Below are 18,003 nucleotides of genomic sequence, written 5' to 3'. Positions count from 1 at the left end.
GAAAAAACCACCTGAATCTCAGAAAAATGTTTTCAGATTCTTTATTTCACAGGATGCATCCTGTTATTTGGTAGGACATGCACATAATAGAACTTGTAGGTACATTAATCCTTTTAGTTATATGCATCTTTTAACTTGATGCATAATTAAGGCCATCATGAAATCAACTGACATATAAATGAATATGTAAATTCTCAGCCATGATAACTAGTGTGGGCTGTGCAGGCAGTAGCTTATTCACTGAGCATGAAAATATTTATTGTGTCATGATAAGGCCTTCGCTGCCATCATTTTTTCTCATATTTATCAGTTTTTTGTTTATAATGATTACCTGAATTTTTGCTGCACATACTTGTGATATTGACATTGGTCTTCACAATTTTTGAAACAGGAAAGAACAATATTGCAGAAAGTGAGGAAAAAAAATATTTTCCCTCTTCCAATCAAAAATCAGAAGTTACTCACCTTTAATGATGAAACATTGAAAAAATAAACAATTTTTTTTCTCTACAAGTTGAACTGAATATGATGTTTATTTTGAGGGCAAGACTTTGGAGAGAAATGTAAATTAGTCAGAACATTCTCACTAGACTAGACTCAGGACTCTTTTGTCCTGATACTTCATTATCGTGTTTCAGCTTCTCATTACAGCCATTCTTGCTGGGGTAATTGGGCTGGTGATTTTTGCCTTTCATCTCTGAAAAGGTGATTGGTCCCTCCCGGCAGCAGGTACTGTGCAAGCCAAGTGCTCTCCACCCGGCTGCATCATACCTGTGCCAAACTGTAATAGACTCCCACTGCTTCTAAAATGACAGATGGGACTGTCTTTGATTTATTGCTGTGTTGTGGGTAATTTACCTATAAAGTGCTCTGCTGTCTTGCATTATGGATTAGGTTTCTAGCGGTTTTCCATATGAAACTGCAGAGCAAGCTCATTACAATTGCAACCGTGTTCATGATGACTATATACAATTAGCTGCGAAGACATGAAGTTATTCCAAAGTCATATTTTACACACAATCTGCTTTCTTTCCACAATAATTATCATAGGTTCCGACATTAAATAGGTTTAAAATAATAATAACAAAAAGAGATAGGAAAAAAACCCAAGAAACTAAGTTTTGGGCTTCAAACTTTCTGTTCAAATACAGCACAAGTTACAAATCTAGCAAGAGAAAACTCTGATTCACACCAGATAGGTATAGCAGGTAGCAATTATCCAAGTTGCACTAGAATTACTGTGCTTATGTCCTGTAGATGGATTGAAGGAAATAGCAGTCAATATTATCTAATATAATACTAGGAGTGAGAAAATAATCCTTTCTGTGAAAGATTATGGGTATTTTTCCTTTACCTTGTTAGGGAAGAAGGGAAGAAAGAAGGATTGACTGTTTTTATATTGACTTGTATACAAGTTCTTTCCCAACCTCACCTTGTTTCACAATATTCAAGACATTAATGCATGTATACCTTGAGAACATAATAATTGTATAAATAAGACATGCAATATTTATAAATGCTTTGGAGTGCAGAGGATAGCAGAATGACCAAAACATTTTCCCTTCAAATGAATGTTTTAAAAACCCTTTTGTATTGTTTTGTGTGATAAATTAAGAGTTTCATCCAAGTGGTTACTAACCTTGAAAAAATATTGTAACACTAATTCAAGAAAATTTATTAGAAAGGAGAAGCAGTAATAAATATAGAAATTGAATGCTTTTAATTCAATTTGTTTTCATAAAATACACTGGACCTTTTACATCTTCTTCTACCAAAGGGAAAAAAAAAAAAAAGAAAAAAGCCTTCAGATGACATTTTTCTAAACACTAGTTACTTAAACATAATAAAAGGACATTTAAATTAAAAATTCACACTGCTATGTTTTTACAGGTTGGGGTTTGGAACATGTAATTTTCAGATAAGTATCTATACAGTCTCCTTCTAGATAAAATATTTGTTAGTCAGATGCCATTTAATATGGGCAGCCCTGGATACCTGCTTCAGCCAAAGCTTCACTTCAGAATTTGATTTTTATGTAAAAGTAATTTTATAATGTTTTGAGGAAAACAGCAAGATTTTTTTTTAAATGAAAAGTGAAGTCTTTGGGTATTTCTTGTTGCGCATATGAAGGAACATAACTAGAATTTATGGAGTTGATTCCCCTATATAGGATATCTCCCAGTCCTTTTTAATTTTTCAACATTTTTTAAGGCATAGGCTTTTGTTTTCCCTGATTTTGTAGGGAATGTAATAGAGGTGCATGATAGATGGCTGAAGAATCCATCTGTCTATGTTGCTGCTTTATTCCTGCACAATGATAGATGTTGTTCAGCCCATGTTTGGGTATCACCAGGCAGCATCAAAAGATGGACATGGCCGTACCTCAGCCAGGAGTACCACTGACATCAGAGGCAACCCAAAATCTGACTCAAAGGAAAACTGAGGCAGAGAGCCTCTGAAGATCACTGATCAGTGTAACAGAGATAGTGAAAAGGCATCTCTGGCTTTTTCCTATGGTATGCCTGCCAGGAAAAGCCAGTTTGAAATGGCAGAAACCAAAGAATATGTGAGGAAATGAAGATGAAGGAAACAACAGGGACTGCCCCAGGGGGTAGATGATGACTTGTTTTAGGGAAGAACTGTGATTGACAGAGGAGCTTCTATTGAGGAATTTGTTCATGGCTAAGCAAGGACATTTCAGTGGGCAGTACATGATGGCATCTGAAAGAATTTAGGAAGTCATTTGACACACACTCAATTTTTGGCAAAGAGATAGAGATGAGCCTTCTATTTGTACCTGCTTATCCCTTCACTTTGAACATCAGCTTTTATATGTGGACAGTACAAATAAATAATAGAAGAGAATTGAAGTGAGGATGATCAATGGAATGATTACCTGGATTACTATATCACATTACCCAGTTCAGCCAGGCAGGAAGTTTTGGGTTGCATGAGCAGAGACAGGATAGCATCTGATAATCCCTGCTCCATTGGGTGCAGCTGTAAGGCAGGCAACAGTATTAACTCTTCAAGGAGTGTTGCTAGGGAAAAAAAACCTGAAATCTGATAAAAAAGGGAAAAAAGAGATTTAAAACTTGGATGAACTGTATTGGTCCATTGATTTCAAAACAAAGCTGTAACAGTCAGGGAGTAACTCTGCATGAAAAATGAGAGCACAATAAAACCAACAGTATATCTAACTCAGTAAAAGAAAATATACTTTTTATTGCTGAAAGAATGTGGTTTAGATTAGTTTGCAAAATATTTAAAAATCAGCCCCTTGCTGTGCAAAAGTTTATGATTTAAGATAGTGGAGAACAGTATAACCTTGCAAAATAGTGCCAAAACCAGAAATTATTTGGGACAGATATAAATCTTAGCTCTTCCTTGTTTTTACCTCAGCTTTATTTTCTTTCCTAGTTTCTCAGTCTACCAGCACTCCCCAATCCTCATGTCTCTTTCTAAGGCAGTCTCTGCATCTGGTAGAGACCATTTGTCCTCTTCTTCCTCAAAACCTTCCACAAAACCAGTCTATTTTGTGTGGTTTGGAGAAGACAGGGCATGAGCTGAACCATGCACCATGCTTTCCATGGCAGGAAAAGAAAGCTTTCATTTTCCAAACAATTCAGTAATGTCACTTAATGTCAAGAAAGCTAGAGCTTCCTGGGGAGGGGTCCAGTGATGTAACTGCATGTGAAAAAGGAGAAGAAAGGCGGGGGGAAAGTGAATAATGAAAGCACTGTGCTGTGGCATATCCGTTAATATTAGGTGTAAGCCTCATTGCATGTGGCTTTTAAATTTGCAGTACAGTTCTGAGCAATCAGACAGGATCAATCAGACAGGCTGAGAAAGTGAGCCATCCCTGTCTGCAGCAGCTGAAGGCAACTCCTCAGTGTGTTAGCCTGGATTTCTGCAACACACCAGGGCTAAAAGCAGAAAATTGCTCAAAACAAAGTTTAACATTCAAACTTACATTATATGCTATTTCTAACATAATCTTCCTGGGGGGCAGAGAGAACTTCTGTTTTAGCCAGCAATTTGTGCTGTGAAAAACAGAAGGAAGTGCCAGCTTATACATGAAGTGGTTGCTGCTTTAAAATTGCTAAGTGACCACCTAATTGTTAGGTAGTTGTTATCTATAGTGAGGTTCTTATGTAATGCTGAAGTTTTAGTGGAAGCAATATTCTGTTTCTGTAGTTCTCAGGAATTAGCATTGCAGAGCCCTTTTGAGCTATATTTGAGCTATATTTGATTATGACTACGCAAAATTTCACTGTCTGTACAGCTTCAAAATATATTGATTTACTGGGAAAACATTCTGGTTTTTTCCAGGTCTTTTTCAGATTCAGTTTAAAAACAAAATACAAATGAATAAGTTTTTCTTGCTTCAGCACCTCTTTACCAGCGCTTTGCACCCAGGTGCAGCTTTCTCTATTGTGGGTGCACTGCTGTTGTCTTTGCAAGGTTTCCCTTGTGGTCTAGGTCAAATATCTCTGGAAGAATGAAAAGGGGCCTGGTGATTTTTAATCTATCTATCTATTTCATGCTTTAATTTTTTTTTTTTTTAATGGTCCCTTCAAAACCATTTTTTTTTTAACAAAACCAAGCATTTTGCATTGCCTACCAGGAATAACCCTCCTTGGCAGGTACCTCTTCAGCTTCAGCAGGTGTCTGAAGAGTCAGACACCTGCAGTCTTTCCATGAGACACTGTTGTCAGTGCTGGTAATGGTGTTTGGAGGACTAGCTCAGGACAAAAGTGAATTATCCATTGGGCCTGAAAAACAGTATTCATGGCAAACTATCATACTCACAGCCAGTGGTACTAGAGTGCTATTTGCTTCTCTTGCCCTGCAAATAATGGATCCTTTATTCAACTCTAAGGTAAATTTTGCTAAGATTTCAGATGCTGAGCAGACTGATCCTAAAATATTTAAGATGGCAAGAAATAAATCTGCACTTCATAAAACATATTTCTTTAAGTGGAAGAAATTATGAGGAATCCTTAGGTCTTTAGAATTTTGTAGAATTTTTCAAGAATCCTTTATTAATCTTGTACTCCTTTCGTGGTTTTTCCATAGCATCTTGGAGGTGTTTTGCCCATTTCGTCAAAGCACTCTATTTCTCCTTGTTCTGTAAAAAGGTGGAAAAGAAAATAAAGGTATTATTTCACAGAGGCTCCATTCTTTCTCTTTAACAGTTACACCTCTGTGACTTCATTTTTGAATGAATCCAGGTGAATACTGAATAAAAGACCTTCCCTAATGTTTCTGCAGAAATGATCAGCACAGAAATATAGTATCAACATTAATTTGAGAGTTAAACCTCCAGAGAGATGTGGGAAGCAATCCACTATTACTAAGAACTTTTTGCATTGTTTTGGAGAATAAAAAATAAGACCTGCTCTTTCTGTAAGATTTGATGCATTTGAATGATCGAATGGTCAATGCAGTGAATTATGACTTCATAACCAGAACTATTACAGGATTCATGAGTCTATTTCTTTGAAAAAAGTTATAAATTGTCTTAAAATTTGTTTTTTGCAGAATGTTTCATTGCTTTTCCATTCCTGATAGAGCCTGTAGTTTTCATATATACATCATCTTTATTCTAATTAAAAAATTATCTTTAAGGCATTAAAAATTGAAGGGATTTTTTTCCTGTACCTAGTGATTAAGTTCCATAATTCTGGAATATAAGAGAATACATCCTGTTGCTCATTCCTCTGGAACCATGAAGTCTATAATGATGGTCTTCAGGAGAGTACAAAAGGTTGCTTGGAGTATTACTTTCCTGCCATGTCTGTCATTTATCAGAGAAGCCTTCAGGTGCCATAAATTTATTTCTCTAAGGATGTCTCTGAAATGTATAAACTTCAAGATTCTAAAAAAGTAAGGTAAGAAAAAGAAGATTACGGGTAATTTATAGAAAGAATAAAACAAAACAGCTGTGAACATGAAGATGAAGAGCAGTTTGTCAAGACTGCTGCAATTATTGTGAAGAACACATGAATATTATGTGATACTGTGTGTTAAGCTTAGTCTTTTAGATGACACGAGACTTGAACAGTTTGACAAAGAGTCTTAGATTATCTAAAAAAAAGTAAGTTAAAGTCTTCAAGTCTCATTTATAAGTGGAAGGGCTCTTTATGTCATGCTAGAGTATCTAGCTGTATGCTCAAATAAAACATGCAAGATTTCAACTGCAGATATTAAACAATAGTCGTAAAGTGAAAAATAGTATTGATGAGGTTACCTGTTCAGAGCAGAGGTTATCTGGTCTCCTTTAAGCTCCTGTGGGTCTTAAAAAATCTGCATTGTCTGAAATTGACTCAGGTGTTTACATGTGAAATGCCTGCAGGGAGGTGGGTGAATTGCAGCCAAGGGCCCTGTGCAGGCATTTGTTCCCCATGAGTAGCATCTGCCTGGGATGACCCTTTGTGCTTCCCACCACCTTAATTCTATGTAGAAGATTATGGAATTCTTGGGAAAGCAAGGTGAAATGTGATCATCTACATCAATATTTTTTTTCTTACAAGGGACAAGAGAACTTTCTGTCTTTATCTTGATTCACATGTAATAGACAAGTAGAAAAGACACTGGGAGATGCCCTGCCCAGCCTGGAAGAGCCATTTCGCCATCATTAAAACGCTGCTGTGAAATGAGGGAAGGCCAGTTTTGGGTCTCTGATCAGAGGTTGAGAAAAGTAATACATCCTTTAACAGAGCAACTTTACTTACTGTAGAATCTCTTTGTTTCTCCCTTTAGCTTTGAACAGGCTTTCCCATGTAAGATAAACTTACTGGCCTGCAAGTTTCTTGACATGGAAGTGAAAAATGTGAAAGTGGGTGCATTAAAAACTAAATGCAATTAATCAAAAAGTTCTTTTTGATGAATTGGCATTTTTCACTAATTAATACAAAAGGAACTGGGAAGACATAATTAGGTTTTATCAGAGATAAAATTACCAGGATCAGCAGCTGTATTGTGCCGGTGTTCCTGTCTTGTGTGTGCTGGTGCTGCTACTAGCATAGCTGTTGGCACAACACCAAGCAGATGTAACAATTACACTGTTAACAAAACTTTCTTTCTTCCTCTTTTCATTGCGACTATTAAACAATAGATACAAAGTTACATAATTTCAACCTAGTTATACATTTTTCTATATTTCTTTTCTAAATTGCTGTTTCAATTTGCTTCTTGAAATAACTGGATTTGCTGTGGGTGAGATGCTCACAACAAAGCATGCCAGTTTAGCTAAAGGCATTGTGGGACACATAGAATTTAGCATTATGCAATGTTTCTGTGTGGCAGGATCAGGATCAGAGGAAACCAGTGCTTCTGATAAGGAGAATTAACACACATCTCCAAAAAACTTGCATTGGAATGGAAATAGGTGATTGACAAGTGTGTGTTGAGTGCCCAGGTCCAGATGTCCCCATCATGGCTGCTCATGCCCAGAACTGAACTAAAGAAGTGACCCAGCAGAGATGAGCTGATCCTTTTTGCTTCCCTAGACTGCTTGTCTGGGGAACAACTCCTTTTGTCTTCTGCTCCTCCCCTCTAGGCACTTACTTTGATATATATTCTTTTTATTGGCCAAGTAAATTCAAAAAAGGGGAAGGGAAAAAAGAAAAAGAAAGAAATTCAAGTTGCTTAAAAAGTAAGAAAAATTATTATACAAGATGACAGGATAGGTATTAAATTTCACTTCAAAACTGGCAACTCTAAGGAGGCCATTACAGCATATCTGATATTTTTGACTAAGTTGTCATATTTACAGTATCTTTCTCATCAAAAAAGAAAATCATCTTGCCTTAGACTTGTTACAGTTTCACCAAAAGTAGCATGAAGGAGAGATGTTTTTCTTCTCATGCCTTGGGGCTCTGATTGTTATTTCATTAAAGCAGATTCCTGTCATTGCCTCTATGAAGAGAGGAACTGATCCTGGTTTTTATGTTGCTTCACTCCCCTTTTTAAAGCAGGAAAAAGCAAATTTGTGAAAGATAAAGAGCAGTCTAAGAAAACAAATCCTATTCAGAAATCTCCCAATTACTTAATTAATTTCTCAATTACACTAATTGAAAGGAACAATAATAAGAGATTGTGTATTTTCTGGCAATTGAAAGGAAGTGTTTAATTACTGCTTGTAAGTAAAATGACAGTTTAAAGCATTCTTGTAAGCAACAGTACTCTTTGGGGGGTAATTAGTGAAAAATAAATGGTAAACAGATGATAGCTTTTAGGCTAAACAAATCACTTCAGTTCCATCTCATGATAAAGAATTATAAAAATGAACTTAACATTAACATGCCATTCAGTAGGAATACTTAAATTTTATTTTGATCTGTGATTATAAACTGTTTCTTCTTTAAGTGCAAATATCTGTATGTTAAGTAAAGTAGTAGTAAAGAAAGCAGATTGTAGAAATATCTCTTGAGCCCTAATAAATTCAGCTTTCAGTGACTGTGGGATGCACAGGTGAGCTTATTACTTTGCCACTATCAAAATAAGATAATCAAATCTTTGATGCCATGTGTACTGCTTGATGTCTTTTCTGAACACAGATAGATTTCTGGTTATTTAAGAGCCATCTGGGCTTACTCATTTTTGAGTTATCATCATAGGTAATCATCATGTGACTTAAAGTTAGTGCTAACTTCAGATATGACCAAGTATTTGGTTAGAGAGTGTCCTTTGGTCCCTCAGTGGTCAGGTAAAAACTCAGCTGTCTCATGAACAGCCATTGTATGCCAGAGGACCACACATAAACAAGAGGTGTTTGTGAAATGGAAATAGCTTGTTTTTCCTGTGTGGCTGGGGAAACATGCAAGAGAGGGACAGAAATTGGAGTCTTGTCCCCATTTGAAGCATGGAGATATTTCAACATGCAAAACCTTCCTTTCTTTTCCTAATAATACCAGTCAAATAAAGGACGAAAAGGAGTATAAAAAGGATGAGCTATACAAACACCAGACTTAGAGTGACCCTTCAAGGGGCACAGCAGTATTTCCTGATTCCTGGTTGAATTTCCATTGGAGAGCAAGAGCCCCTATGGCCAAGTGCCTGAAAACTGGCGAAAACCCTCTAGCACGTATGAAGCAGCAGCCTAAAGATATTATTTTTAATATTAGGACAGAATGAACAAGCGTACTCCTGTACAGATGAAAAAACTGTTCTATGGAAGAGAATGAGCACTCAAAATCGGAAATGCATATTATCAGCTACTGAAGATCATGCATTTAAATGGCAGGTGAAATTGAACAGATACTGAGCTTAAACACTTTAGGAATATTTATCCAGAATTCTTTCTAGCCTGGGAAGATGTTCTTGGCCTTTCTCTCCTTTCTGTCCTCCATTAATCTAAAAATCATTCAGATTCTAACCCAAGGGCAGTTGATCCTTGTGTTTACATGAAGTGAGGTCCTTACAGTAATAAGGAATCCTCGTTAGTGAGGCAGGGTTCCCTTATGGCACAAGAGAGATGATCAGTGATTATGTTCTCCACTTTATTCTGGCTGCTGGTAGCTGAGCTCCAGGCTAGAGCCATCGGCACAGCTAGTAGAGAGCAGCAGACCCAGTCTATTACTGTGTGGCTTCTCAGCTGCCAGTCAAGGCACACAAACTGGTTTTGACTGTGAGCTGACAATGGCTGCAGTCAGATTACAGGCTTATTAAATAGCACAGTTTGCAGTATCAGACAGAGAGAAAGCCTGTAACCATCCTGCAGTGGCTACATACCCTGCCCAGATTCCCACAGTCAAACACTGGCAGGGCTGGAAATATGGTTGGCCATCTTTTTTGAGCAGGAATACCAGTTTTACTTCATTTACACCACTATGTGTCAGGAGTAATGCTTGTAGCTGATGACATGTTAATGAGTTAAAGAAGAATAAAATACCAGGTTCTCACAATAAATGTGAAAAGAAAAACTGTAAATTTGTTATGTAGCCATTAATAAATATTAGCTATACAATTCTCATTCCTTTCCCATTAATCTACAATGTAATGTCTTTAAAAATTATTTTAACATAGAGCCCAGTTAGGATGTTAGATTGGAAGTTCCTGCAAACGGAGAAAAGGATAGCCTGGTGTCTATGATTATCTAATATTGTTCAAATTCTTCCTGGGAGAAGCCTCAGGGTATTGTTTTTTCCTAGACATTTTTTTTTTTTTTACTTATACAGATTAGATTATTTGTTTAGCAAGCTGAAGCAATATCATGTGATATACAGACATCCAACTGTGCACTCAGTTAGGGAGTTGGCACTATTGAATACTGAGTTGAGATAATTTTAAAAGATTGTAAACAATCTAGTGTCTAATTTTTTCAAATGACTGAGTGAAAAAGCAAATTAATTCACTATTTTATATGAGAGAGAAAGATAGCATAGAAAGGGGAATATGCGCCATATGAAATGACACATTCTTTTTGGGGGAATAATGTAATTTTTATGTACCATTTAAATAGTATTGCATAATAGAATAGAATTTAATTGAAGCCATTTATAAAGTGTTTTAGCAAAGTAGGTGATCTTAAAGTGCACATTTTATTTCAAAATAGTATCTTTAAATTAAAATTATTTCATTCTGGGATCTTTGTACAGTACTTTGCAAATCTTATTCCTGTATTCCTAAAAATATATATTTTGCTGAATGATTGTTATTAAACAGCAATATTACTTCTTTTTCATATGGTGAAAACCTGTTTTCCTTTATAATTTTTCAGTAGTCACTCATTGCACTTGAACTTATCCTTCTGCGCAGAAAAAAATTCAACAAATGAAATCTAGATATGATGCTTAAAAATTAACTGCCTGTGAATTTTTGGTCAGATGAAACTTCAGTTTGTTTATTTTAGACATGTCTTCCTCAATGTAATTTGAGTGAAAAGTCAACACTCAGTTGAATGGCAAATGTAAATGTAGTAGACATTACCGTCAATTGTAAACTAGAATATTATTTTTATATGTTTAATATTTCACTAGAAAATGAAGTTTCCTGAATATTTATTAGTTTGTGTAGTTCCCTGATTGTTCACTTTTGAAGTCCACCATGCATTTGAATAATTTTAAGAGAGGAATAATACCTGTCATGCCTTTAATATGGTAAAGCTTCTCCTGTTCTGCAATTTGCAAATGTGTGCTCACCGTTCAGTTCAGTCCCTGTCCATACAGCTCATGCTATCTCCAGGCCTGAGCATTAGTGCTGCTTGGGAGGGAGGCAGATGTTTTTAACAAAAAATTTCCACAAGGCAAAATTTTCTATAAAAACCATTAACTTTTATACACTCCAAGGAAGTTATTTTTCCATTAAAAATAAACAAATCTACAAACAAACAAACAAAAAACCTGCAACAAAACTCCAACATGATGTTATTTTACCTTATAACATTTTGCATTTTGTTTTGGGTAGCTTCAATATTATACTGTATTTGGCTATACAGTTGTTGCAAATGCCATCCCTCCTGTTCTATATCACGGGGTCCCTGTTGAACCTCCCCTCTTTTCCTCAAAATTCATCTGTCTGGTAACTCCTGCAGAGAAATGAGGGACTTAAATCTCCACGAATATGCAAATTGTTAACTGAGTATTTATGTGCTTTGAAACAATTTCCAGGGCCTCTTCACCCACCTTCCCCCTGGTCCTTCTGAAAATCAGAAAGATTTTCTCCCTTTTCTTCACTGGAAAGTAAATAAAAATCTGTAATCAGAAAATAAAACCTTGAGCTCAGCTTAGTGAAGGACAAGAAGTGAGTCAAAGCTCCTCAGTTCCTTCAGTTTGTTTCAAGGCCTTACAGCACAATAGCAGAGACAAAAAGGACTTTGATATCAATAACTTCTGAAGTGTAAAGCCAGTGAGCTGTTAGAGGGATTAAAAAGTACTGGAAAAGTGTTTTTTAATGTTTTAAACTGTGTTTGTAGAATCAAGCTAGCACAAAAAAGCTATTAGAATACTATAAAAGTATTTAGGCTGCCCATTTTATTGAATGTTTGCTTGAAAACATATTAAGATCAGCTGGTTTTTTAAATGCTCGGTAACTGTCAGTCACCTGAATCATGGGTTTAATCAGAATGAAAACTTTTTATGTACATTTATGTATTAGGATGTACAGGATGTTTCTGGGATCTCTTCTGTATAGATACTTGCCATGTAGATCAAAACATGTCACCTACACAAAACTGAAGGCCTTATTCTTCTCTCTGCAAAGCAAATCTGGTGAAGGACAGCAATTTTCATTGCTATCATGTGTGCTACTGCCAGTATACACCCCAGTTTGATTATTTTGGCCCAATTGCAAGTTTTTGAGATCCGATCTGGAGTGAGAAGACATAGTCTCAACCTTTCCCAAGGGAGTTTCAGGTTGGACTTCAAGAGAAATTTCTTCACAAAAGAGGTGATTAAACATTGGAATGGACTGGTGCCCAAGGAGGTGGTGGATTCACTGTCTCTGGAGGTGTTTAAGGATGTGGCACTCATTGCCAGGGTGTGATTGACATTGTGGTGTTCAGTCATAGGTTGGATTTGATGATCCCAGAGGTCTTTTCCAACCTAATTGATTTGTGATTCTGTGGTAGAAAAATATCTAAAGGCATGGTAGACCATTAGGCTTGTGCTAAACAATGATTTGGCAGTTAGAAAGGTTGGCTAGGGTGGTATAAAGCTAATTTTACAGAAAGATGAAAATAGAATGAGCTGAGTTTTAAGAGATGAAATAATAGTAATAAGATGAAATTCAGAAACTCAAAATTCAGGACTCAGATACTAGTACAAGCTGCTGTTACAAACGGGGAGATGAAGAGCCCAGTAACTGTAAGTGGCAAGGAGAAAATGAGAAATCTGAGTGCTGAAGCTGCTCATAAAATGGCTGCAAACAGCTTTTTCAATGTGTCTTGGTTTTCCAATAGATGAGAAAGAAATCAGACTGAACTACAAATTGGTGATACATCCTCTAAAGTATTATGTACTATTCTAGTAATTGCAGTTGGATAAAGATGAACTCAAACTAGAACAGATGAAAAAGAGGGCCAGTTCTGAACAAAAATGCTCTGGTGTGAGCAAAAATGCTGTGATCTGAACAAAAGGCAGAATCAGCTACTTACATGATGCTGGGGAGAGACACAATTTGCTATAAACACTCCAGAGATATATACCAAGAGACAGAATCTTTTGCAACTGCTAGATAATTTTGTACTAACATTAGCTGATTTAAGCTGCATCTGAATATGTTTAGACTAAAATTTAAAATAAGATTCAGAACTATATAAAAGACCACTGAGCTTCTTGAAACAGTATGTTTTTTACTTAGAAAGGCTTAATCTTGATCAAATTCCCCCTTCTTATCTTTCTACTCCTTCTCAGTGAGTTAAATCTTCTGCTTTTTAATGATGTGTAGATTTTTCTTTCATACGTTGTATGCAAGTATTTTCAAACCATTTTAAGAGTATGGATGGATATGTTGCATCTAAATTGTAGGACAGGACTTCCTTGATTCAGTAGAAGGACTTAACAAATGGTCTTTGCTTTCTATTACATTTGCAATCAGTATATAGGATTTTTTTTCCTCCACATTTCATTGCACTTTTTATTTGCAAAGATATAGCTTTGACTGGCTATAAATCTTAATAAAATGCTATTTGTAGTTGCTTAGATTTTTGGGGGATACTTTCTTAGAAGTGAGGCTCTATTGCCAAGGACAAAATTATTGTATGAAGTGCAAAAGTCCTATTGTTCAAGCTGGACTTTCAACTGATGGTGTAGGGGACAAAGTTCTTTGAAAAACTAGCCAGTTATGGAAGTTGTTGAGTGCTGACATTTTGGAAAAATCTGACTTTGGCACTTTTGCTTGAAAGGTATTCAGGTCGTTTAGGTGGGACCAGTTCCAGGCACATGAAGGTAAATAGTTTCATGTTTTTTAATTGATATTATTAATGTCTTTCAAATATTTATGTCATTTATTGTATCAAGGACAGAATGCTGAGCTGTAAAGTTTATTAGGACTCCAACAAATTTTTCAGCTAAAAAGATCAACTAGTTAGTTACGAAACTTTTTGAAGAAAGGATGTGGTAGGCTCAACATATATACTAAAATATCTTGTGAAAGATCAACATTAAGGTTCTGTTCTGTTTGTTCCACTGGAATTTTTTTCTGTGTTGTGATTTAACATTATATTAATGTTAAAATATTTTCCCTGTGTCAGTTGCAAATTGTTGTGCACAGTATGTCCTTCCTCTCCTTTGCCTTTTTCCGTACCTATTTTTTTAAGGGTAACTGTACTTTCCTAAGCCATTCTATCATGGACCCCATATAACTGATGTCATACTCTTCACCTTTTGCTGGAGGAGCCCAGTAGCAGAATTTTGCTAAATACAAAGAAGCCATGAATAAAATTATATCTGAAACAGCATGATTCAAATATTACTGTGTGGTGTTTTGCATTAAAATCTGTGGAATGTTACTTTGAAACTTTGAAATCCACTTAGCTGTTTCTATTCAGCAATTTTGTAGCATATATGGACATTTTCATTTCAATGATGAATAAAAACCTATATAAAGTTATGAAACTATGGCAGTTCAATATATAAATCACATTAATATATGCATTCATTTTAGGACAAACAATCAAAAATTCATTAAAAAAAAAAAAAAAACATAGTTGTTGAGTGGTCTGCAACATAGTACTTACTCCATTCAAAGGTATTGAGAAGACGAGGAATACATATTTTTAACACTTATGGCACATCCCTTTAGATGTGCACACATTCCTTACTAAATAGACTTTCCTGGAAAATCAAGTGCTACCTGCAGGAGCAAGAATGGAAAGGAAATTAGAAATTAAAAAGCAGGGGCTTAGGGGTTTAGGAGAGTCTTTTGTGTTTGAATGTAGCCTGGCACTTTTCATGTGACGTACAAAAAGCCAGAAATAGAAGAAAAAAAAAAAGGAAGTAAATCTTGAGAGGGCTTACTGTGGCTCTGAAAGTTTTTTTACACAAATGCTATAAATAATTGAAGGTGTTTTTATGAATGGATTAAGACATCTATTTTCAGAATAAGCCAAAGCAAACAAGGATAAAAAAGCCCAAAAAAAGTAGCAAAAGTCCCACCCCATAACAAAAGAGCAAGCAAATCAAAATTTTAAGTCTAGAGGGGAAAAGATAGAGGATGTAGTGTAATGAGAAGAGTTATTAGAAAGAAATTGTTTTTATCACATATAAAAATGCAGGTTCAAATATGGATAGATCAGGATTGGTTACAGACATTTTAAATAAGATTAAAAGATCCTTTTTTAACAAAATTTAACTTTACCGACAGTTTCGTCCACTTCAGATCTAAAATTTTATTTAGAAAAATCAAGAAGCTACTGAATTATCATATTTTTAAGGGATTTAAAACACTAATGAAAATTTTAAAATCTTTTTTACATCTTTTAACTTTCCCAGAAGATATTAAAGTTCTCTTAAAGCCATTTGCATTTTTGTAATATATAAAGACAGCTCGAGGAATAAAGCCTAGTGTAACTACATTAAAGTGAAAAATACCTTTATTTCTAACCTTTATTGATATCTGTGGTCTGATACTGATATCTGATATCTCTATTCACAATGAAAATGCACTTCAATATTAATTTAGACAAATTCCCGGTTTACTAAATAAAATTAACAAGACCATATTAATCCTGCTCTTTTTATGTCTTCATTTCAGCACTTTTTTTTTTTACAATTGGGCATGTGACACACCACTGTGGTAACTAATCTGGAATACCCACAGTATTGCCAGTAACATTTAGGAGGCTGACAATGTGAACTTACTTTTCTGACGAATTGAAAAAGTAATTATTTCTTGTGCTAAGTTAATGTAAGATATCAGTTCCTGGACAACAATGTTAAAAGTTTTGAGGTAACGCTACGTGTGAAGAGAATGTCAGGAAGGGAGTAGTAGAACAGTGAATGATAGAGAAAATGAGCCAAAATCACACACTGAGAATATCAGGAAAATATTGATTAAAGAGGTAGTGACAGTATATTACCCACTCACAGGCTCAGCTCTTTAGATATAGAAGGATCTTGATATTATATTAAATGGTTACAAACTTCTGGGAATTGTGGAAAGCTAAAGTTAAGAAACTTCTTCATAGATTTTTAAAGAAAATGGTAGTAATATTTATCTGTGCCTATATTCTATATATTACTAATTTGAAAACAGTTGGAGACATGCCAGTGATAAGCAGTACATTCCTACTTGTTTTATTTTTTTTTCTTTTTCCCTGAAAGTCTCATGTGTAAGCATAAATCTTGTTAAAGAAAATAGCTTGCTGGTGCAGGAGAAAGTCCCCATTCAAATAACAGCACTAATGAAAGGCAGCAGTGGAAATTGCTGCCCAAGCAATTTCCTTGTAGCTTGAATTTTCTCTATTTCAAGGTCATTCTGATGTAAAAATCTTCAGCAGCTTGCTTGCAATATACATCAGAATGAATGTGTTTATTTTATTAGCAAGGATTATTCATTATTAGTGTTACTTAAGCACATTTGTGTGTGAATAAGATTGTGTAGAGGGAGCAGCCTCTGTTGTAGGGGCCATAGTTATGATGTCTGATTCTAACCCACAACGTATGGATAAATTTCTTATCAGAAACCAATGTCAGGCATGCAAATTTAAATCACACATCTAAAGGATGTGGGTGAAAAATTGTTAGTGCAGAGGAGCAAAATGACTGTGCAGGGGTTAAATTACTCTAACATATTCATCATACATTGTTAAATAGTCCCATGTAAAATTACTTTCCCTGTAATTTTGGAATGTATGTTGTACACATGGCCTCATCTAATCTTTTGCCACTTTGCAAAGCAAAAGCTAATTTCAATTCCAGAAGACAGAACAGTCTTCAATTATATAAGTTAAAGGATAGGTGCTGCAGTTCATAAAAAGGGCATGTACATGATACAGTTATTCTATAATTGTTATAATTGCTTAATTGTTCTACAGACGTGCCAATCCTAATTAGGACTTCACTGGCTTTTTCACTGGAAATAGTTTAGATTTCTTAATTAAGTAAGAAATAACTAATAAAAAATAAATAAAGACTGTTTATATCTGTGAATCAAGTTTCTGACAAGCTTTAACTCTCCTTTCAGCCTGAGATGGGATTTATCCTTCTCTGCCTCAGTGCCTTATCCTTTTCAGCTGAGACAAGGACGGGGGCTCTGAGAGGCAAAAATCTTATTCTGGTGGATTTGTCCATTTGCACTTTAGACAACTTGTCCATTCTGTGGGTCTTAGATTATTATGTAGTTTAGTACACTACGAGTATGCTGATTTGGGACATCATTTTCTGAAAATTATGCTATTCAAAACTGCTTCTGAAAAAGGGAAGCAAAAACAAAACAAAACAAAACAAAACAAAAACAAATCCCCAGAATATAGGACAGAGGACTAGTTAAAAACAAATAAACAAACAAAAAAAAAACCAAAACAGAAGTGCAGGGTAAATGAAGTGAGCTTAGTCTCCGGGATCCTGGTATCTTTTTCTTCACTGTTTTCTTCTTCCTGATTCCCCACCTATTTTTCTAGTTTACCTCTCTCTTCTCTTCATCCCTCATGAGGAATGTTTTCTATTTAATTTTCGCCACAGGTTTTAACTTTATAAACATACACAACATTAATATGTTGCTTAGCAATACAGCATAGCCAGTTTCTAAAATTTCACAACTTCAGCTCTTCCTGAATGCAGTGCTACGGACTAAACATTGTGTACAGGTTTCCTGTCTGCTGCATGAGCTAAAACTTGTGTTGTTGTATTTTTGAATTTAGAAGACATATGAGAAGTATGAGGGTTTGGCTTCTAAAACCTATATATTCGTGTGGATATTAGTATTGCTGCTAAAGGTAGTTTCTGTAATTTATAGATATGCTATCATGTGAGTAATATTGCATTAATTCATATATCTGTGAAAAAAATGTTATCTTTCTAGAATATGTAGAGCTTAAGTGGACATTCAGGTGAATGA

General features: G+C 35.3%; 1 protein-coding gene across 1 annotated transcript in view; it reads left to right on the top strand.

The window, feature by feature from the left end:
- HCN1 (hyperpolarization activated cyclic nucleotide gated potassium channel 1) overlaps nt 1-18,003 on the top strand; it is a 192,966-nt gene that overhangs the window by 130,367 nt on the left and 44,596 nt on the right. The window lies entirely within an intron of this gene.

Source organism: Taeniopygia guttata, chromosome Z (genome assembly GCF_048771995.1).
Source record: "Taeniopygia guttata chromosome Z, bTaeGut7.mat, whole genome shotgun sequence".
NCBI classification, from domain to species: Eukaryota; Metazoa; Chordata; class Aves; order Passeriformes; family Estrildidae; genus Taeniopygia; species Taeniopygia guttata.
This window is presented reverse-complemented; position numbering and strand designations above follow the sequence as displayed.